The sequence below is a fragment of the Dermacentor variabilis genome, chromosome 2, assembly GCF_050947875.1.
Source record: "Dermacentor variabilis isolate Ectoservices chromosome 2, ASM5094787v1, whole genome shotgun sequence".
Lineage (NCBI taxonomy): Eukaryota > Metazoa > Arthropoda > Arachnida > Ixodida > Ixodidae > Dermacentor > Dermacentor variabilis.
The window spans coordinates 253,570,502-253,592,496 of record NC_134569.1 but is presented as its reverse complement, the minus strand read 5'-3'; the positions used below and the strand labels follow the sequence as shown (position 1 = coordinate 253,592,496).

At 46.8% G+C, this 21,995-nt stretch overlaps 1 protein-coding gene across 3 annotated transcripts in view; it reads left to right on the top strand.

The window, feature by feature from the left end:
* Window positions 1-3,871: 3,871 nt before the first annotated feature.
* LOC142573238 (dual oxidase maturation factor 1-like) overlaps window positions 3,872-21,995 on the top strand; it is a 245,561-nt gene continuing 227,437 nt past the window's right edge. For 2 of the 3 annotated variants that reach the window (XM_075682843.1, XM_075682838.1), the window contains exon 1: window positions 3,902-3,952. The gene's annotated coding sequence lies outside the window, so the exon portion shown is untranslated. Of the gene's footprint in view, window positions 3,953-21,995 lie in introns of all 3 variants that reach the window. The other variant, XM_075682842.1, reaches the window with a different exon arrangement.

Below are 21,995 nucleotides of genomic sequence, written 5' to 3'. Positions count from 1 at the left end.
ACGCGTGGGCCGATCCCGAAGTTAGTGCAGTGCCGGGCTCACTGGCGGCGGAGGTGAAGCGGGCATTAAGCACTTGCCACACGTGGGCCGATCCCGAAGATGCTGCAATGCCAGGCCTACCCGCGGCGGATGTGAAGCCGGCGTTAAGCACTCCCCATACGTGGCACGATCCCGAATATAGTGCCATACCAGCCGGACCCGCGGCGGAAGTGAAGCAGCGTTAAGCACTCCCCACACGTGGGCCGATACCGAAGATAGTGCAATGCAGGGCTCACTGGCGGTGAAGGTGAGGCAGGCGTTTAGCACTCCCAATACGTGGGCCGACCCCCAACGTAATACCATACCGGCCCGACCCGCGGCGGAGGTCAAGCAGGTGGTTAGCACTCCCCACACGTGGGGCGATACCGAAGATAGTGCAATGCTGGGCTCACTTGCGGCGGAGGTGAAGCAGGCGTTAAGCACTCCCCACGCGTGGGCCGATCCCGAAGTTAGTGCAGTGCCGGGCTCACTGGCGGCGGAGGTGAAGCGGGCATTAAGCACTTGCCACACGTGGGCCGATCCCGAAGATGCTGCAATGCCAGGCCTACCCGCGGCGGATGTGAAGCCGGCGTTAAGCACTCCCCATACGTGGCACGATCCCGAATATAGTGCCATACCAGCCGGACCCGCGGCGGAAGTGAAGCAGCGTTAAGCACTCCCCACACGTGGGCCGATACCGAAGGTAGCGCAATGGCGGGCTCACTGGCGGTGGAGGTGAGGCAGGCGTTTAGCACTCCCAATACGTGGGCCGACCCCCAACGTAATACCATACCGGCCCGACCCGCGGCGGAGGTCAAGCAGGTGGTTAGCACTCCCCACACGTGGGGCGATACCGAAGATAGTGCAATGCTGGGCTCACTTGCGGCGGAGGTGAAGCAGGCGTTAAGCACTCCCCACGCGTGGGCCGATCCCGAAGTTAGTGCAGTGCCGGGCTCACTGGCGGCGGAGGTGAAGCGGGCATTAAGCACTTGCCACACGTGGGCCGATCCCGAAGATGCTGCAATGCCAGGCCTACCCGCGGCGGATGTGAAGCCGGCGTTAAGCACTCCCCATACGTGGCACGATCCCGAATATAGTGCCATACCAGCCGGACCCGCGGCGGAAGTGAAGCAGCGTTAAGCACTCCCCACACGTGGGCCGATACCGAAGATAGTGCAATGCAGGGCTCACTGGCGGTGAAGGTGAGGCAGGCGTTTAGCACTCCCAATACGTGGGCCGACCCCCAACGTAATACCACACCGGCCCGACCCGCGGCGGAGGTGAAGCGGGTGTTAAGCACTCCCCACACGTGGGCCGATCCCGAAGGGGATGCCATACCGGCCCGACCCACGGCAGAGGTGAAGCGGGCGTTAAGCACTGCCGGCCCATACGTGGGCTGATTCCGAAGATAGTGCTATGCCGAGCCGACCTGTGGCGGAGGTGCTGTTTGCCATTAAGGGGCGCCCATACACAGCATTCTTGGTCATCCTTTTCACAGAGTGGCAAGGCACTGAAATTTTTCTGTATACAGGAAAGGTAACATGTAAAACATTCATTTTACAGACATTTTTTGGAGTGTGCCAGTTCTTCTACGAGAGAAGTACCATTGACCTTTAAGAAAGGCTACACTCTTCTGTAGAGGAATTTGTCATGTTCAGTAGCGGCTCCTATTGACACTATGTAGCAGGCAAAACTTGTGAAGCATTGTTCTCACTTGTTGCCTGATCAAAGGACAATTGTGCAAGAGGGAGAAAAACTGCCTGCATAATATTTCCAGCGACGAGAAAGTCGGAGTGAACCCCCTTGCTTGATGCGTAGTGTGATATTGTACAGCTGTTGGTTTATGGAGTAGCCGGTTCTAATTCATGTTGTTTCGCCGGAAACAACACATATATTGTGATATCATAGCAGTCAGGCATTTGCTTGCTGCTCTCGACACAATTACATTCGCTCTCCTTACACGAGCTTATCGGTCCATAACCTCCCTGGTGTTATTCCACTCCGCCCTTTGATATCTCTCAGAAATGTGGCCAGTCGATATGCAATGTCCCTTCATTTATGCACTTTATACCAAGTACACTTTTCGGAGTCACGCTCTGTTTTCATTTATGTTATGATGCGCTTTGCATGCCGCTATCTCGTTGCGTTAATCAGCTTATAGAGTAAAACTATTGCTTTAGCAGACCACGATGTTTTAATTCTTCAACGTTACACATGGTACTATTATATTCAAGGTCACGTACTGCATTACTACATGATGTATCATTTAACCTACACTGTAAACAAAATGCAGGAAACACAAAATCAAGACATCCAGATTCGCGCATGTACTCATTTTCGTAGCCGCACGTTTCAACGGCTTCTGTATACGACAAATTAACAATTTGTAAATTACATCAATTCATACTTGCGATCGCTTTCTTCAAGTTGTTTAAAGACTTTATCCCATTTGGCATGTTTGGCGCAGCTGCGCTTCGAAATAGCTCAATTCATAATCATAATTTATTTTTCCTTTATCGCCCACAAACTATGACAGACAGCCCACTTTTCCAGCACATCATTTTGGAATCACCTCGCAATTTACCTCAAACACTCGTGTTCACTACTTGCCATTGGAAAAAAAAATCTTATAATGCATAGTTTCACTACGCACAATACGTTATTTATTTCATATCTCATTATGCACATATCTACGAGATTCTTAGATCTACGTTAGATCAAACCAAAGCTAGTTCTACGTTGGATCAAACCAAAAGATACTCCTGTTCTATTATTGTATGATTTCTATGTAACACAGTCTCTGTAAGTTCATATTATCATTCATGTCTTATGAGTAATACTTTGTGATATGATTTTTGTATTGTCAGTACTATCTTGTATCATTCAATAATGTTTATTTTTTGTCTTCCCAAGCATCTAAACAAATAATTTTCTTGTGTGTTACTAAATAAATGGAGGTCTCCTTGAGCCTTCTGCTTTGCCACCAGCTTGTATATTATAATTTATGCTTACACCCATGTAACTAGATAAAACATGATTCTAATTTTCTGATTACACAGTGCACAACCCCTAACCATACTCTATAGCCAGTGATAATTTTCATTTCTTAGCTCCGGTTTCCGATCTTGCTTTGACATGTTTACCACATATATTGTTCTTATTGTTTTTGTATGTAGTGCGAATTATTGTTCTCATTCAGTCTTAAAACTTACAGCACGTGCTACTTCAGACTGGTTGTCCGATTCTTGCGCAGAAACGAAGTCGAGTAAGCAAGCCGTCTCCGTGCGGCACTCCCAGCCTTGCCTATCTAGCTCCCTCCGCCCTCGGACAGCTCGGTTACCAGGCAGACTGCACGCTGGAGCGTACCGTGCAGTGACAAACCGATTGCGGGTGCAAGTTCTAAAGAGCGCCGAGGGGCGCTTTGCGTGGTGAAAGCGTCCGTTTTCCCTCCCAAGTGCCGAGCCCAAGGCCACGTGCTTCTTGATGGCGGCGCGCGCCCCTTGACCCCGTCGTCTCGCAAACAGTTTGTTCTCCCGCCCCCCAGATCCTGTTTTTCCTTCACCCACAGCGACACACAACACTTTCTTCCGCCAGCGCCGAGACGGCCACCGGTCAGGTTCAAGGCCGGTGTCAGCCGGAAGCCAGGGAGAAACCCGCGCCGCCTCGAGTGTGCGCGGCGGGGATTTCCGAGCCGACGATTGGCGCGCCGCCCCGTGGGCAGCGCTCCCAGGTGCGCGCGATTCCGGTTGCTGTGCAACGAAAGCGAAATGGCGACGGCTGTGTGAGGCAGTCAGGCGTGTGTGCTGCCGCCGTGCGCCGCTAATCTACGTGCCTGTGGCCGAGGGGAGGGATACCCGCTGTTGTGCATCTCGCCGTGCGCGTCGCCAGGACAGTGCGGATTTCGCTCGTCCAACACGTGGCGTTCTCCTGGTCGGTAAGTGCATGCCGAGCCGGATATCGACTTCACTTCGGGTATTGCTTCGTAACGCCTCGTGCCAGGACCGACGTGTCGCTCCGCTGCACCAACGCTCAGCTCACTCGACTGAAGGTCGTAAACACACTATAGTCTACAAGTTCATATCTTTGCAGGAAGCGCAAACACGACTTGCTAGCAATAATCCATGGATGCGATTTCACAACCTTCTTTCTTTTTACATATTTACAGTGCTGACGACATTGAATATTTCTATCCATATTTGATGGCAGTTTAATGAAACGAATGTCTTCTGCACTTCTCGACGTAGCTGGTTCATTAAAATTTTCATGAGCTTAGAGGACGCAGTTCACCTATCAAATCAGCAGATATTAATGTTCCACACTTTGTTGACATCGCGAGACGTGGTGCAATAGTTGCGTGTTGTTTTATCGTTGTGCTTTCTCACGATTCCAGACATATACACGCATTGGAACCTATAAGTTCCGGTGCGAAATTCATGCGTCCCGCATCACGAAAAAGATATATTTTCAAGGCTGTGGTTGATGTTATCGCGCCAGAGAACAGTCGCGAACGCGACAGCCACCACGGTCGCGAAAGCTTCACTCTCTGTCAATAACTTAGCGGCGTGCATCATGCTCGCGCTGTTTCTCTCTTGCGACGACGTTAAGCATTCGCGATGCCGGCGGTGTTTTGCTGGACAAGCGAAGGATTTGTGTTTGCGTAAGCCGCTCAGCAGGCAGGACAGGAATGCGTTCGCGAGCCGCCCGTTCTCCGAGCGCACGGCCGTGAGCGCGATCGTTCTGCCGACGTCTCCGTGACTTTGGCGGATAGCCTTCACTCGACCCGTTCGGCAGCCCTCCTGGCCTTAACTGGGTGAGCCGACGGCGCTGCTTTTCTCTGGCCTCACGCCAGCGCCCCCAAAGTAGCTGTCGCCGGAGGAGTGACTGCGTCACCACTTGACTCGGCTAGAAATGGTCATGTTGTAGCGAGGACATCGTTTTCAAATGGTAAACGTTTACATTTGTGCCTCCGTGCTGTGTGCAAATATCCCTGTCCTCTGCTTTATAGAACGTGATTTCGAGCTACAGTTTGGTCGGGCATCGGCCACAGTTATGTTGTCCTTTGAGCAAAGGCTCCGCAGCTTTTGGTGACAGAACAATAAAGCGGCAAGTCCAGGAAGCCATCATCACTTGAAGCGAGGCAGGTGGTCAAGACGACACGAAGACTAGTAGGACGCAAAATTGCGGACCAGTCCGACAAACACAACGCCCCAAACGGAAGCTGCGATACTTTAGCGCTCAGGAACGCATTGAGCGTTATGGCATGTTAGGACAAGCGTGACGTGTGACAAAAGACACGACAATATGCTTAACCTCAAGTGAAAGCGAGCTGTGCACAGATACGATAAACATTTGCATGGGACGAATACGTCACTATCGGCACATCGCTCGTATTTTCATGCCGCCATCATAACTTTTTTGGAGATAACTACAATATTTAGCACACAAAGCCACCAAAGGTTTGCATGTGCAGTTGTCACCCGTCTTCCTGTAATATCGTCAGAGCATTTCTCTGCAGATGTGCGTGGCGGGCTTACAGAAAATACGCTAAGGCACAGAAATGCAGGAACACCGGTGATTAAATGAATGCGCAATAGCCGCGCAAATAATAAAATGATGTGATTGATTTGAACACACAAGTAGTGAAACACTTCGCAAACGCTGCAGGAGAGCCGATGTCGGTAAACCAGCGGCTGTCTACGAGGTCTCTCCACTGGGACCACAATTTTCATCAGTCTAGAAAATCATACTGCTTATCCTAGTTAATATTTCACGAATACAAAAATATTCGGGCTGTATGTACAAAATAACGAAAACCTTGATTGTGATTGTAGTGCTGTCGTGCACAAATTTTTCTGCGACGTGTGCTAAAATGAATTTATTTGACAAACAGAAATGTCTTTTCGCCTTCGGTTCGACAGCAACCGCGCGCATCTGGAAGAACTGGCGCATTTGCCCTTCTCCAGGCGAGTTCGACGGCCAGATCACATCTCATTCCGAACGAGCGTCCTGCTCCTGCCATATGGTTTCCAACACGCCCGTGCACGCGAGCATCTTTTTCATTCCGTAAACTGGAACTACAGGAATCGATGGTGGTCGGCTAGCATGTCTCCACCATAAGTAGTGAAAAGAGAAGAGCGTGGATACTCTATTCGGAAATACATAGAAGATGGCTGCTGCTGGCTCATGCGCTTTTGGAGGCGAAAAGAATAATTCCGCCTTCGCCGTGTCACTGCAGTAGTCATTCCGAGTGCCCCAGCCAGAAACACCTTCCTCCGTGCCCCAGCTGTACCGCAGAAGTCGTCGGACCGCTTGCACATGTGTGTGTGTTGTGACCCCGTGCATCCCTGCGTACAAGTTTCTGCCTTTGTACCGTCGTCTCTCCGTCGGTCTTGTGCCCAGCAGCTAAGCCTAGCTTCGATGGCAGCCAGTTTTTCAAATTTTCTTTTGATTCGAGAGACGGCCAGAGTGAGAATGCTAAAAAACACGATATAAACTGCAATGCCGGGTAAGTAACCTAAACAATGGCAATCGTGTAATGGGCGCAAGCGCGCTCCTGGCCAAACGCTTAGCCAATACGCGACGCTTGGGAAGGACGCGACCTGCCGGCATCGGACCACCAGCGAGCGATGTCTTATTCACGAAACGTTGCTTCTTTCACGTGCGTGTCAATCCCTCGTTTTTTTTTCTTTCTTCATACCTTCAGTATGCAGCGACGTTACGCTAGCACAGGATGTGTATATATGTTTATCACAAATTTATTCTGGCGTCATTTCACTGCGATTAGATCTCGTATTGCTAATATATAGTCCTAAACCATTACGCCTTTGATGGCATAGCGGACGTTCAGTCTTCAAATTTATTGCGCACTTGAAAGCCACAGATTTGCTCGTCAGGTTTTCTAGTTTTGCGGTTGGCTATATCGGAACACACAGTAAGCAGAACTTCCTTGATATGCTCTTGGCTGGCCTCGCTGATTACACTATACGAAATTGTTCGAAATTGTTACTTGGGCGGCAATTTCTAATATAAGTACCATGGCTAGGAACCGGTTGAGTGATGTATTTTTTACTGTCATATCTGTTTCTATGCCTTGCGGATACAGTCGATAAGGTGCAGGCAGTTTTCTTTGAATTAATGTAGCGGCCCGGCAACGTTTGTTTATTTATTGAAAGGTCCTTTTCAAAAATGCGTTTCTCAATGACACTCCGCAAGGTCGCTCAATGCCTGCTCTTTCTGTCGTATTTTTCTGCATACTACAACAAGAGGCCATGGCTATGTCTGAAAAAATCGCACGAACAATTTTTTTTTTGTCAGAGCCTCTCGCATTGCCTTTTGTCCGAACACAAGGTTTGGAGACATTTTTAGGGCATTACCACGCCGCCTTTCTGCTAGATGGGCGACAATCGCAATTTCTCTTGTTCGCACAAATAAGCCTCTCATTGATAGCTTCGCAGTCTTCGCGATCGTGTACAAGTACTCGAGAGCAGCGCTTCTGCATCAACTTGGCTTGGCTCAAGACCATGTCCACGCTACAGTTATGAGAAACGATGATTGCAGTTCTCTCAGCGAGAGCTCTTCCAGCATACGCCGCACGCACCTTGTTATTTCTCACTTGAATATGTTCCGATACTAGTCTGAACGGGAAAAAGAAACTTACTTGAATCAAGGCGCTCAATTCTACTTAAAGAGCACGTAGACAACACCTGATGTACAGGAATTTCGTTACTGCATCAAGTTTGAATCCTTCCTCCCTGCAACTAAACTCACAGTACGGTGCTTTTAATCGATAAACCCTTTCATTTAATAAACGTCGTGAATGGTAGCTGGTATTTATGACTTCAAGCCAACACGTGTCATTCTTCCTCACCATTCGACAGACATTCGATTTAAACTGAACGTGATGCCTGTTTTCGCGGCCCCTGAATACATGGTTTCAGTGGGCACTTGAGCTGCAGCAAAGTTACGCCGGAAATCTGTTTTTCTAAAAGGCATACAAAAAGTGTCTTGCTGCATAACCAGAGAACCAAGTTTTCAGCTCGGCAAGACCAGCCAAATTGGTGGAACAGGAATCTTCGTTATCGAAACCCGCATCGAATGAACAGTGCTGCATGGCACCCAAGGGCTGGCGTCGTACGGGGTGCATACGCATGCCGACTTGCGCTTCACGGTCAGATGCTACAAAACTGGTCACAATTGCCATATTCTGCACCAGCAGAAAGCACACTTGCCGGTTCTAGCTAGGCATGCCTATTCTTTCGTTTTCCCATTGCCTGGTGTATCTGTACTACTAGCATTCTTTGCATTCTTTGGCGAGTGCCCCAGCAAAATCTCTTCCTCGCGCGAAAATTGCTATGCTATGTATGTGCACAGAAATGCGTAATTTGCGAAATAAAGACATTTAATCGATATTATAGTGTAAGTGTAGTTGATTGCTAGCTTGATAAGGAATAAGGAACAATTGAAACAAAAAAATGGTCAGAGACAATACCCATATAATCTGATTTATGCGTACCCGTAGGCCTACGGGTATTCCGGGATACATAGGGCTCCATAGAATATGAACGGGGAAGCCTACAGTAGGATTGGGCCAACTGGAATATTGGGGTTGGCCAACTTGAAATTTGACGATGGGCCTACATAAATTCGAGGGTGGGCAAAGTTAAACTTGTGAGGGACCAGCTTGAAATTTTGGGTTGGACCAACTTGAAGATTAGGGCTAACCCAACTGGAATTTGGGGTATGCGTCTGCGTACTTAAGCAATTCTAGTGGAGTTTCTGCATACTCTTTAATTTAAAGACCTCTTGCGAAAGCTTGTACGGTGTCGTGCACGTAATTTTTTCGCGCAAAAGTCATCTGCAAGAACAACGCATGCACATAGACAAAATGCCACTACCAAAGTAGAAGCTTTTTGGGCGAATTGCTGCAACACGCCTGAGACATTTCCTTATGTGCCAGAACCACAATCTCATTACGAGGCACGCCGCAGTGGGGGGATCCGGTATCGCTTGGACCACCCGGACTTCCTTAACGTGCCCCTAAATCTAAGTACACGGGTATTTTCGCATTTCGCCCCCCATCGAAATGCGGCCGCCGTGGACGGGGCGGGGCGATCCCGCGACTTCGTGCTTAGCATCCCTACATTAAGCATACATGGGATAATAAAGCAGCGCAAATAAAGAGACCACAATGTTTTACAATGCAAGAGACCACTTCGCATGTTTTACAACGAAGCTTTTAGCCTCTCGTTGCTCGGCTGTTTTGTGTCGGCGACCGTGGGCAAAATATGTACCGATCCCAGAGGTAGTGCGATACGGGACCGAGCCGCCACGGTGGTGAGACAGGCTTCAAGCACTCAACAAAGTAAAACAAAAAGTGCACACATTCTTTGGAATCATGCATACAACATATCGAACAACATTCGTTCCAATATATTATCATCATCATCAGATAATTTTCATGTCCCCTCAAGACGAAGGCCTGCAATCTCCAATTACCCATGTCCTGTGCCAACTGTTTCTAACTTGCGCCTGCAAATTTCCTGATGTGATCACCACACCCGTCCTCGACTGCGATTCCCTTGACACCCATTATGTAACTCTAATGGTTCACCGGTTATCTATCCTACGCTTTACATGGCCTGCTCAGCTCCATTCTTTAGCTTACTGTCAATTAGAATATCTGCTATCCCCGTTTTCTCTGTGATCCACATCGCTCTCTTCCTGTCTCTTAACGTTACGCCTAACATTTTGCGTTCCATCGCTCTTCGTAGGGTTCCTAACTTGTTCTCGCGCTTCTTTGTCAACCTCCAAGTTTGTACCCCATATGTTAATACATGTAGTATGCAGTGATTGTACACCTTTCTTTTCAATGATAGTGGTAAGTTCGAAGTCATGATCTGGCAATGCCTGAAATATGGAATTCAACCCATTTTTATTCTTGTGTAAATGTCTTTCTCATAATCAGGGTTCCCAGTGAGTAATTGACGAAGCTAAACGCTCTCCTTTAGCGACTTTAGAGGCTGGCAGGCGATCGTGAACTATTAATCCCTTGCCAGGCTATTGAACATTATCTTTGCATTCTGCATATAATCTTCGACCACACTTTTACACTTTGTTAATGTCCTCACAGATTTGTTGTAATTCGTCCCCAGTCTTGCTGAACTGACAATGCCACCTGCAAACCGGAGATTCCTGAGATATTAGCCGTTGATGTTCACTTCTAAGACTTCCCAGTGATCCTCACTCATAATTTTCCCAGCGTGTTCCTGGGTTCGCTGTGTCTGTTTGGCACCTTTTATTAGGTTGCGGAGATATTGACTCTAACACTGGGCCTATGACGAATGCCAAGGGAGAGAAGCTTGATTCTGAATTTTCAACAGTGCCTAGAAAGTAGTAACGGAAGTCTTACAATAATCAGTAACCAAGATATTAGAGCTTCGTGTTCAGTTTAAAAGTGGCCGAGAGTCTTGTGTATCAGCCGGACGCCAGGGTGGAAGAGACAACGTTTACCGATGCAGTGCCCTTTTATAGGGTGATGAACATGTGATCCGCCGACTGCTGCTTGCGTGGCTGATACGCAATACAAAATGCAGTGTCAGTGTGACACGCGATATCAGTATACAACACTCCGTTCTCCTAAGATTCGTTACACAATTCCAAAATGTCTGGTTAGTCATCAATGCCATAGCGTGCGGCAAGGTGTCTAACGCGTGTTGATCTTCGCGGCTCGACCGGGTCTTGGGTAGCTTGACCCAGACTTGCCCCTGTTGCTGCTTCCGTGCGGGCGGACAGCTGTTGTGGCCTTCTGGTTGTAGGAGCAAGCCTGCACTTGTGACTGGGTTGGCTTCGAGCCTCGTCCAGGCGCTCCTCAACTGGTTCCGGTGCCTGTGATGGCACTCGCCGTTGTCCGGCTGGACCATGTACGACATCCGGCCTCGGACTGCCACAACCCTGGCCGCCTTTCACCTTAGACGTGGACAAAAGCTTTTTAACATAGACCGCGTCACCGACACGGAACCTTTTAATCTTCGGTCGTTGCGGTTCAGGCGCGTGTTGCCGGTCCGGATGAAGTCTGTCCAAGGTTGTCCTCAGTCTTCGTCCGATCATTAATTATGCCGGAGATTTTCCCGTGACCGAATGCGGCGTCGTGTGCTGCTTAAACAGGAACTGCGAAATCTTGCACTGCGTTGTACTATCCTCTCCTCCCTACCATTACTGGCGGGATTATAAGGTGAAGTAAAAATAGCACGCACACCATTACACTTTCGGAACGTTTGGAACTCCGAGCTAGTGAATGCTGTGCCGTTATCTGAAATGATAACGTCTGGCACACCGTGTGTCGCAAACATCTTCCTTAAGCTGGTGACGACAGCTGTAGCCTTCAACGATGACATGACTTCGACCTCAGCACAGTTTCTGTACGCGTCTACCATGATTAAAAATACTTTTCCATTAACTGGGCCAAGGAAATCTTACAACAAAGCCTTACCACAAACTTCAATTGCTGCTTCTGAAATAAGCCTTGTTACGGTTTCATTCATTACCTCTATGTCATCTGCATCTCTCTTTTCTATAGCTGCGTATTTGGAAGTACCACTCGGAATTGGTTGGCTATTACCCTTACTGCGTCTAGGTTGTCCTGTTTCTTGTCGACTAATTTTACTGTTTCTCTTTTACCCTATCTGACACTTCTACGTCCTGCACTATGCAGGATATAGCGAGTATCGCCACCGATTATGAAATCTACTTCCTTTCACGTTTCTCAATTAGGGCTTTTCCAGGTTCACTTCCTGTTGCTACGCTTCCTGCAAAAGGTATTCATTGTTCTGAGCTATTCCTTTCCACGAATTCTACCAACGTCTCTCCTCTAAGGTTACTAGAGTCGGTGCCGTAATTTTTGCTGTTCACCAACCTGCTTATTCCCCACTTTTACATTGAAGTCAACCATGACTACAGTATACTGAGTTTGCACTTTTCTTGTCGCTGATTTAACATCTTCATGAAATGGTTCTATTTCTTCAACATTGTGACTGGAGATTGAAGTGGAGGCTTGTACTACCTTTATTGTACACCTCCTGTTCAGCTTTATTGCGACTACTGCTACCCTCACATTAATCCTGTAGAATTAATCGATGTTGCCGGCTATGTCCTTATGAATTAGAAATCCTACCGCGTATTGTATCTTACCGAGAAGTCATCTGTAGCAGAGGACGTAGTGGTTAATGAGCACTGTATAAGCCTCATCAGTTCTTCTAGCCTCACTAAGGCCAATAATATCCCATGCATTGCCTTATAATTCCTAAAAGAGTCCTGCTAAGCTTGCTTTACTCGAGAGAGTTCGTGTGTGGAACTTTGCCAAGTTTAGTTTCCAGTGGAAGCCTGTGCGGATCCAGAGATTAACAACATCCTATGTCATGTCGCAGGTCTGACCGCCACCTTTGTCAGGTTCTCCGCAGCCGCTGCAGACGGAGGGCCATGGGTTAATTATTGGAGTCAGGAAAGAGGTAGTGGCCGAGTACCGCTCCAGAGAGTCCAATTCCTGTTTTGGTTAGGGAATGTCTCTGTTTGAGCCTAATGCGCTCAATAATGTGGCTGTTCGGGCGTCTTGGTTGATGGCCCTTCTTAATTTGTTTGCACCAAAACTAGTATTCGTCATTTTTTAAGGCGAAGCTTTACTTGCCTCTTTCTTCGACTGTCCAACTGCTGCTGCTGCTAATGGTGCATGGTACGCTGCTTCGGGGGATGGTTCAGGGCTTGTGTATACATGCAAGGCAATGAAACGTTACTTCTATAACCATTACAGTGGTTGGAGGCAAACAGGATAAATTTAAGTTCAAGGTACGGTATGGTATGTTTCTGATATTTCTGAAAAATAAACGCCATGTAACTTTGTCAAGCGGACAACTTACGCAGGGCGTGCAGAAGCAGGCCTGCATTAAAGCGCACCGTAGCGTCGTCTAGGCACTGCGGAGCCGGTCACACGTCAAATCAACACTTCTGTGCCCACCGCGGTATCTTTGCGTCCATGGGCATTGCTAGAGGTAGCAGGTTTGATTCCTACCCTGGCAGCCGCATTTCGACGGGGGAGAAATAAAAGAACGCTCGTGAAACTGCTGAGCTACCCTGAGTCCACCACTACGGCGCGCCTTATTGTCCGTTTGTAGTTTTGGCACATAGACTCCCATACCTCAATTAAAGTTTAATACTTCTGCCACGATGCGATGTGCCATGTGAGGCAATCGCATATGCTAAACTCTCACAGAGGTTGTGAGGTCTGGCGGACTACAGCGCCTTAAGCAAACACCTCCCCCTGTGTGTTCTGTCTACGACGCAGACAAACATCAGTTGTGCACGCAAGTTAACGTTGAACATCGCCTCACCACTGTTCTCTTCAACATAGCCGCTAATTATCGTCAATCAAAGCAAACAGCACAGAAGGCTTCGCATACATCGATTCTCACAGTGCGTGGGATAGGCATAATTTTTTTTTTATTTTTGCCAGTGTTCCAGGCGCCATTCCAAGACTGAAAATGTAGTGTACTGGAGGAGGATTCCAGCTTAAGACCTTCAGATTAGAGGCCTGGTGTTATATTTCTACTCCATGCCACCACCTCCCCCCCTTCCCAGTCATCTAGCTACAGATCCCAGATGAAAAAGACAACAGGAATTCCTGTCGCAACTACAGAAATTTCTGTTGTACGACAGAAGTGCCTGACGTTTCTGTAGTTGCGACAGATATTTCTGACGTTACGACAGAAATTCTGTTGTCGCAACAGAAACATTCCGTCGCGAAGACCAAGAGTTCTGAAGTCGCAGCACAAACGTTCTGTCGCGACAAAAAGAGTTCTCTAGTGGCAACAACAGCTTTCTATCGTGACAGCGATTCTGACATTAGGACAGAAATTCTGTCGTCGCAAGAGAAAGATTCTGTCGCGACGACGAAAAGTTCTGACGTCGCAACAGAAACGTTCTGTCGCGACAACAAGAGTTCTCTAGTGGCAACAACAGCTTTCTATCGTGACAGCCACTCTGACGTTACGACAGCAATTCTGGCGTAGCAACAGTAGCATTCGGTCGCGACAGCCAAGAGTTCTGATGTCGCAACAGAAATGTTCTGTGGCGACAACAAGAGTTTATGAAGTCGCAACAACAACTTTCTATCGCAACAGCCATTCTTACGACGCAACAAGAACTCCTTGTCGGGACTACACATTTTCGGTCGTGGCGTTAGAAATATTCCACTATCTGTCGCAGTGACATAGGTTCTGACGCCGTGACAGAAGCGCTTTCCGTCGCGACGCTTTAAAATTCTATGTCAGTTTCGCGTCGGTGGTGTACACTGTACTTTTCTCTTGCATGGTACTCAATCGTGCTTCTCTGAAGCCGGCAACGCTGAGAGCACCGACACTGCATGGTGTTAATGTCGACGTGGCCTGTTGTTATAATTTTGCCGTGACGACGAGGCACCAGCAACGGCCTACCGGCCTCCTGAAAATCGGCCGCTGATCGAAATCATGCCATCTGCGGGAATGGCTGCGCATGTGTTTTGTTTTATTTGGTAAGATGTGGCACACAGGCCTGCGAACTTGCATGTGCCGTTACGTTAACACATTAATCAATTACCCGGAAATATTTCATAAGCTTTTGCGAAGCGAAAAAGCAGTTTTGGGTTGTTCCACAAAGTTGCGTGAAAAATTGTCTCGCTCGGGTCACATTAATATGGTACAGCGCTGCCGTGACAAGCCTGTATGCTGTCAGAATGAACACTCATCCACGTATGGTTATGTAGCTATTTAGCATTGAACACTTGAATTATATGCGCGCTCAAAAGTGCAAAGAGCGAGAGACAACTGTCGAAATTAGTGGTTAGAACCCTAACGGTGTCGTCAGTCACCGTTTCCTATTTCTCAATTTCTTATTTAATATTTAAACCGTACAACAAAATTGATGTTTTAGCACTCCACGATATACCTGTCGATGGTAACAACACTTCGGCACTTCTAGAGATGCGGCAGTAGACGCGGTGGAGTGAAAGCGCATCTTGGCTCTAAAAATGAATATGTAAACATCAACGCAGAGATTCTTACTGTTGTCATAGCCAAAATGTACACTTCGAGGCATGTTCGGCGGGATGCCGTGGTAAGATGCTGGGCTCGGGATCCTCCGGTCCCAAGTTCGAATCCTCGGCGAGGAAGTTTCTTTTTTACGTTTATCTTTTTATTTTTTGTACTAACAAATTTACATATCCTTATAGAGGTATCTGTCAATTTCTCATTGAATATTGATCATGAACTACGTATCTTTCGTCTACAGGACGTCACACTACAGACAACAGAACGTCAGACAACACAACGCCAGACAACAGAACCCCAGACAACAGAACGACAGAAGCAACATCCCAATATACGACAGACTGAAATTTCCTGTTGTGTTTTTCAAGTGGGATGGAACAATTCTAATGTATTATTAAGCCGTGCTGCTGGCCCTAACGATCTTCCAGCCCCCCCCTCCCCCAGCAACCCGTGCTGCGAGGGGCCGCATGAATAACGCTTAATTGGGGCAAGTAGGTACTGAGTGGCAATTATTTATTTATTTATTTATTTATTTATTTATTTATTTATTTATTTATTTATTTCCCCAATGGTCTCTTGTTCAGACATTAGATAAGGGAGTGGGGCGTTAGTGACGAAGAAATTACTACAAATTACAAATGGATATTTTCGATGAGTCGCTTAAATGCAAGTGGGTCGATGATAGTGGCAACTTCGGTGGGCAGGCCATTCCAGTCTCGTTTTATGCGCAGAAAAAATGATTCCTGAAAAGTCGCGTTATGGGCTTTTGGGGGATGTACTGCCTTAGAGTGACTGGTGCGGGAAAGGCGATGTGCTCTTTTTATCTACGGCTTGTCAAAAGGCAAAGAATGAAAAAAATGTATGAAAAAGGTTAAGACGTGCTATTCTACGGCGTGAGACTAGAGCGGGTAAGTTTATTTGGGCGTTTAGTGCTGAGACGCTTGAATTGTACGAATAAGTTGACAGAATAAATCGTGTCGCGCGGATCTGAACCGACTCGAGGGCGTTGATAAAGTCATTGTGGTGAGGGTGAAAAATAGCATCGGCATACTCTAGCTTAGGCCTCACAAAGGTTAGAAAATCAAGTTGTTTAATAGAGGAAGGAGCGAAGAAAATGTTATGGCGTAGATAACCGAGGGTACGATTAGCAGAATTTAGTATGTGCTTAACATGACAGGTCCAAGTTAAGTCACGCGAGATATAGACACCAAGGTATTTGAATGAATCAGTTGTTGCAATCTGCGTGTTATTGATGCTATAATTAGGCATATCATTATTACGACAACGATAAATAGACATTAATACGGTTTTAGCTACATTTAATGACATGAGCCAAGTGTTACACCAGTTTTGTATGCGCCATAGGTCATTTTGTAATGCCAAATGGGGTTAGTGGGGTTGGTAACCTTCCGGTAATCCACACAATCATCTGAGAAGAGTTGGATATGAAAAGAAATATTGCAAGGCAGGTCGTTGATGTATATTAAGAAAAGGAGGGGAGCAAGTACGGTACCTTGAGGTACGCCTGAAAGCGCGGTTGTTAAGGATGAAGAGTGTGAGTTAGCGCATACGAACTGCTGACGGTTAGTTAAATACCCTCGAATCCAGCTTAGATCACAAGGATGAATGTTAAGACGCGATAACTTTGTTAAGAGACGACCATGAGGGACCCCCCATATCGAACGCTTTTTCAATATCTAAAAATATTGTGTCAGTCGGGACGTTGCGATCTTAGTTTAAATGTAAGTCGTGCGAGGAAAGAGCAAGTTGAGTGTCACAGGAATTATTTTTGCGGAAACCTTGTTTACTTAGGTGAAAAAATTTGGCGGATGTTAGGAAGCTAGCAATATGCGAGTATAAAACATGTTCCATTATTTTATAAGACACGCTTGTCATGGGAATAGAGCTGTAATTACTTCGTGATGATCGGCTTCCTTTCTAGAAGACTGGGATGACTTTGCCCACCTGCCAGTCATGTGGAATTGAAGCGCTGTTAAGTGATTCCTGGAATATGAGTGATAAAAAAAAGGCTATGCACATGTTTAGTATATTTAGCACTTTGGCATTGATACCGTCTACTGCTGTAGAAGAAGAGTTCCGCAATGATTCAATTGCTTTGACGATGCCGATGGGATCGAATCTGATATTTTGCATGAGAGGATGTGAGAAGTATTTCGGATCGGGCGAGCCGTCAGGTAATTCATTATTAAAAACCGAACTAAATGTTGTGTTAAGAAGATCTGCAACCTCAGTCTCAGCGATCGGAATTCCGGGGCTATTGTTAAGTGAAATCTCATTCCGTTAAGTAGGATTATTAGTTTTCCAAAATCGCTTCCGGTTAGTTTGTAGCATAGCTGGTAAAGTGGTAGAAAGAAACTTGCGTTTAGTTTGAGAGGTGAACTTGTTATATTCTTTCTCGACTGCCTAATAATTCTGCCAGGTGAAAGAAGAATTAGATCGTTAGGCTGATCGAAACAGCCGTTTTATCTCATTATTTAGTCGTTTGAGGGATACATTAAATCATGGTGATGATGTTCTTTCTGTTTTTGTAATGGTGCGGATGTAACGATGCATCTATGGATGTCGATGGATGCCATGGATGTCGATGAATCTATATCTTGAAGAGCAGCGAGTTCGACTGGAGAGAATTTAGTGGAAAGTTAGCGACAAACGTATCGAAGTACTCAGATAATTCTCAATTCATGCTGACATAGTCCCCTTTATCATAGAGTGTAAGTGTTTTTAGATTTTTTGTTTCTTTAGTACGTTGCAATGAAACGAAATATGTACTGTCAGGTGGTCGCTCAAACCGCGTCCTAATGTGATAGGGGTAAAGTTATCAGGGAGAGTTGTTAATACAAGGTCTAAAACGTTGGACGAGTGAGCTGTAACGCGTGTTGAGTCTGTGACGAGCTGCGTTAAGCTGAATGTTACACACGTGTTTAAGAAATCGCTAGCGGGGCTGCTTTTAGATAATGTAGAGGCAGGATTGGACCAATCAATGGTTGCAAAATTAAAATCGCCAAACAGAAGGACAGCACTGTTAGGATTTGTTTTTATTAACGTATTTAAGGCTTTGTAAAGTAAAAGCCTGAAAGAACTGTCGGTACAAGGAGACCGATAGCAAATACCAATCAGAATGTGCGGGTGTGTAGCAATGCATCGAATCCAAATCATTTGCAGTTGTGAAGAGAGGTTTACAAGTGAACAATGTAGGTTCGGCTTAGTGACAATTAATACAGCCCCACCGCGTGAGTTATCGGGTCTATCTTTCCGAAAAATGTCAAAGTGCGAGAGGTAAGGGACAGTTTCGGTATCATCGATTGATGTGTTAAGCCATGTTTCTGTTAGTAGTAAGACATCGCAAGAAGATGAGCCTATTAGACTGCACAGTGCTTCACGCTTGTTAACAACACTTCGAATGTTAGCTAGCAGGAATGATAAAGGCCGACCGTTCTGTGGATGCGGTGTACAATTTTACCTCAATGATGGCTAAAGACGTTCCTCAATGACCTCGTTAGAAGTGTGGTCGAAGTATTAGGTTTTTTCACCTACGATAAGCTTTTCATGTCGCAACTTGTACCGAAGTTTCCGGGCCCTTCCAAACTCGATGAGGCGTTTCTGGGCAAGGCACGTGCTTGGGGCGAGATCTTGTGCAACGGCATAGCACGTATCTTTGGACTTCCGAGCCGAAGAAAGGACAAGATATTTGCTTTTAAAATGAGCGAACCTAACAATTATAGGCCTGCACTTTCCAGTTTGGAAAAACCCAATGCGATGTGCACGCTCGATATCACGCGGTTCTATTTATACATCTAAATATTGTTTACAATGTGTAATAATGATTTTCTCAGAATCAGACCATTATTCTTTTAGTTTATCAGCGATGCTGTAAAAAACAAGGTTATTTCTTCTAGATCAATTTTCGGCATCGTTTATCCGGGCAGACAGTACACCTATCTGTGCCGTATTTTCGTTGCTTATGCAAGGAAATGTGCCCAATTCAATCTGCATGTCATCGATACCAGCACAGGCTGTTTCAATTGTGTCTAGCCGTGCTTTAATTTCACTGAACGTTTTATTATGGTCAACTAGTTTTTTTTTCAATAGACTTTAGTTTTTCTAGCATTACCGTCTGCCCCGATTGCAGTTCTTTCAAAATATTAAGAATCTCTTTGTCTGGGCCAGGGTTAGATTCGATATCACCAGCTAGCATGAGAAGCTTTCACAGCTCTGCGGACAGTCACACACAATTGAACAAAAGCGCCGTGGGCCCGGAGAGTGCACGGTGGCTACAAGGCTTTGCGTGAAGGCAGTAAGAGTGCGTTACCTGCACCAGGAAGAAGCGGGGAACGTTGGCACGGGCTGTCGCTAGCTTGCTGCCGGGCCCACTGAAGGGCGCCTTCCTCGGGCTTAACTTATTAACAGAATTCCACCCGTGCGCAGAATGCACAGGGGTGGTTCCGATGTTCAGATGACTGAGTGAATGCCACAATGCTTGCAGATATAGCCGGCGGCCGTGTACGAATAGCGTGGACCGCGATGTGCTGTCAGCGAGCTGGTGATTTGAAGCTCAGGAGGGCTCCACTGGCTCCACCGCAATACTCCCATATAGCGGAAGTTTTGCGCCTGGACTTAAATTGGCGACAGATTCTGCGGACGGGGCGCGAAAGCTGGACGGCTCCAGAAGCTGCAAGTTGCAAAGTCCGTGGAACTGCACCAGGAAGAAGCGTGGAACGTTAGCACGGGGCATCGCTAGCTTGCTGCCGGACCCACTGCATTAGTAGCCATGAAACACCACCGAAAGAAGTTAAGAGAGGCAACCAGCAAAAGCAAAAGGGCCCCTGTGATACAGAAAGACTAATTTCCAGCGGCGGCTGAATTCCTTAAAAATTGATTTGAAAGCTGAACTAAAGATGACAATAGCAACCGAGCATCCGACATAGCTCAGTCTGATAACTCTGTAGGCGGCGAAGCTACCTTAAGGCGAAGAAAACCAGCCCAGAGAAAGCTAGATGCCTAAAAACATTTGAATTGTCTGCGACATACGGGTTTTACCACTATGTTATTTAATGGGCTACACTATGTTTAACTACTATTCTTCAGTAAACAACAAGCACGAAACAAGCACCCGGACAACATATCTGATTACAAGCCCGCGAGAAATTCTTAAGGGCGTTTTATGCCACTTCTCAATGCACACGTCCGTTGCGTATTCAATGTCGGGCCTCTGTATTTGAGGTCCTGTGTTCGAATCCTGGCGTGGGACAGGTTTCTGGCATTTGTCGGTGATAACTTCGAGCTCTCGTGCCTCAAGGGCCCCAATCACGCGTGATAGATCGTGTTTGAACTTGATCTTTGCCAAGAATATAGCGAAAATTGTCGCGCAACCCATCACGGTCTACCAGAGCGACCACAAAGTGATTATCACCACCACTGCTCTCGAGTAATGAAGCATTTCACACCCGCATCACCAGCTTTAGCGGCTCCACGACAGCTTCGCTGGACGTACACGTTCCCAGGGCCGAAATGGAGAGTAAATTTTTTTTCTTCTACGCTCTTATCTGCTTTACTGCTTGAGATGTTTTGAAAGATGCCGGTCCCTTACTGCAAACAGGTGCGCGAACTAGGCTGATTGCTAATTATGAATACAGCAAGTATTGGTCATAGCTGTTTTTTTATGAATTGCTGTCACCTAACAAGCGCATATGCTGTCTTTCGCCGCAAAAGAAAGCGTCGCTTCGCGCACAGTTTACAGGGAAAGAAGCAAAGACAACTCGTTACCAACAACCACGCTGTGAATTAGGAGATTTTACACCTCAAGAATGGGAGGTAATTGAAAGCGAGGTGGTCGGTAGGAGGGAAAACTAAACGTCAAAACTGTCTTGCGTTGTTGCTCGTCTTTTATGCGACATGTACCAATCAGCCCACTTTCACACTTTATTGCGGAAAATGACAGTGAACGATCTCGTGATTTGTTATAACAGCGGTCGTGACCATAGCCATGTACTTAGTGAACTTTATAGGTGAATTAGGATGACATGTGATGCATATGAAACAGTCCACATATGCGAGCTCATGTCTTTGAAACATGTTTCAACTGCTTTTCAAAAGACGCAGCACGACTGGGACGGAGACAAAGAAACACAAACCACAACACAAGCGCTGACTGGCAACTGGTTTTATTTGCACCTAAAATTTGACGACACAAAGTTACTGATGAGAGCAAAAGACAGGGCCGAGCGAGAAATTGTGGAAGCTTTTTTTATCAAAAGGTTGGCGGAGAACTGGGTCAGCAAGCCATCCATATTTTTTAATTATGATGACATTGAGTTTCTTCAAGGTTATGTCTTAGTGTTAGAAGTTGCAGCCCCTTTTAAATGTGTTCTTCGTATTGTGTTTTTTTTAACGAAAACTTTACAGGCCGCGAATTTGCGATTTCACCGTGGCGGTGCTCCGATTTCTCTCTCTGTCTCGCTCCGTAGTCACTACTGCGCATGGGCCACTAGTAACACCGAGCCACAGGTGTTTCGCAGCTGCGCAGCGCCGTGCCTTTTCGCCGCCGCCGTTTGGTAAGACGTGACACCGCGTTCCTCGTCGTTGCGCTCGCCTCCTCTCTCTTCACCAGCTGCGTAGTGCGCCTGATAACAGTCGGAGGGTTGAAAAGGAGAGCTCGCGTGCGCCGCAACCTCTGTTGAGGCGGCAGTACGGACGGCGACAATTCTGATAAGCAGGATGAGGCCTGGAATCGACATTGGAACGAGATGAAGAGGAAACGAATCGCCCAGGAAACATACGAACAGCGCTCCGAACGACTGGCTAAACGCCGCAACATTGCTAGACAACCAGAGTAACCTGGACTTGCAATCAAGATTAACTAAGGCTAACCATGCTATGCCTTAGCTT